The sequence below is a fragment of the Triticum dicoccoides genome, chromosome 6B (assembly GCF_002162155.2).
Source record: "Triticum dicoccoides isolate Atlit2015 ecotype Zavitan chromosome 6B, WEW_v2.0, whole genome shotgun sequence".
Lineage (NCBI taxonomy): Eukaryota > Viridiplantae > Streptophyta > Magnoliopsida > Poales > Poaceae > Triticum > Triticum dicoccoides.
In genome coordinates this window covers 225,016,088-225,017,968 of record NC_041391.1, presented here as the reverse complement: position 1 = coordinate 225,017,968, position 1,881 = coordinate 225,016,088, and positions in this window count along the sequence as shown.

Sequence of the window (1,881 nt, the reverse complement as noted above, 5' to 3'; positions counted from 1 at the left end):
TTGCTTGGTGACTATCGTCGTATTTGTCTGCGGTCTTGAGTACTTTGCTCCATCTCATTCTGAGTACATCTTCCGCTGTTTTGAGCTTCTGCTTCTGCTTCTTCAAACTTCTTGCAGTGGCGACGAGCCTTTTATGGAGGTTCATATGCTCCGGTGATGTGCCTGGCGTGAGATTGTCTGGACTATTGTTTTCGTTGGGGATGGGTTGCTCGTCCAATTCACCTTGTTCGGACGGTTGCTTTTTGGCATGTTCGTCGTCCACTGGTTCGCCCTGCTCTACGGCTGGGTCTGTGTAGGTGTTGTTGTTATCGAGGAGGGACTTCGGGCGGCGCTTGCGTCATCATTTTGGCTGTTTTTCGGGGGAATTATCCTTCGCCGCGTCCCGTTGTTCCTCGTTATCGCTTCCTTTTGGTGTATCCACCATGTATACATCGTGAGTTGAGGTGGTTTTCCAGTCCCAGCAGGCACTGGTTCTTGGTCGTCTCCGGCATCGTCGTTCATACCGTCGATGTCTTCGGAGTCGAAGTCTAGCATGTCGGTTAGATCGTCGACAGTGGCTACTAAGTGGGTGGTGGGTGGGCTTTGAATTTCTTCGTCGTCTGCATCCCAACCGTCCCGACCGCAGTCCGGCAAGGGCTCTCCTGATAACGAGAGATACATTAGCGAATTCAGGATGTCACCGAAGGGTGAGTGTTGAAAGATGTCCGCAGGGGTGAATTCCATGATCGGCGCCCAATCGGATTCGATTGGTGGGGGCGCGGGAGGTTCGGAGTCCGGCACCTCGGAGTCACGAGCTTCACAAGGGACAAGATCAGTATTCGGCTCCATCGCCGTAGAGGTAGCTGCCCCCAAGGCGGTGTCTAGCCACCCGTCCTCGATCTGCACAGCCGGCTCCGAATTAAGTGTCAGAGCGGACTCGTGTGCGGCCTCCAGGGCACTGTTCGGCAGCAGAGCTAAATCATGCCCATCGTGACAGTGCGGCGCGCTCGGCTGTGGCTTGAATCCATCGAAGATCAAGTCTCCACGGATGTCAGCAGTGAAGTTTAGACTTCCAAATCTGACCTGACGGCCAGGGGCGTAGCTTTCGATCTGCTCCAAATGGCCAAGCGAATTGGCCCGCAGTGCAAAGCCGCCGAATACGAAGATCTGTCCGGGGAGAAAAGTCTCACCCTGGACCGCATCGTTGTTGTTGATGATCGAAGGAGCCATCGAGCCTATCGGTGACGACACAGAGGAACTCTCAATGAAAGCACCAATGTCGGTGTCAAAACCGGCGGATCTTGGGTAGGGGGTCCCGAACTGTGCGTCTAGGTGGATGGTAACAGGAGACAAGGGACACGATGTTTTTACCCAGGTTCGGGCCCTCTCGATGGAGGTAAAACCCTACTTCTGCTTGATTGATATTGATGATATGGGTAGTACAAGAGTGGATCTACCACGAGATCAAGGAGGCTAAACCCTAGAAGCTAGCCTATGGTATGATTGTTGTTCTGTCCTATGGACTAAAACCCTCCGGTTTATATAGACACCGGAGAGGGCTAGGGTTACACAAAGTTGGTTACAATGGCAGGAGATCTACATATCTGTATTGCCAAGCTTGCCTTCCACGCCAAGGAAAGTCCCATCCGGACACGGGACGAAGTCTTCAATCTTGTATCTTCATAGTCTTGGAGTCTGGCTGATGATGATAGTTCGGCTATCCGGACACCCCCTAGTCCAGGACTCCCTCAGCTAGGGTTACACAGAGTCGGTTACAATAGTAGGAGATCTACATATCCGTATTGCTAAGCTTGCCTTCCACGCCAAGGAAAGTCCCATCCGGACACGGGATGAAGTCTTCAATCTTGTATCTTCATAGTCTTGGAGTCCGGCCAATGATGA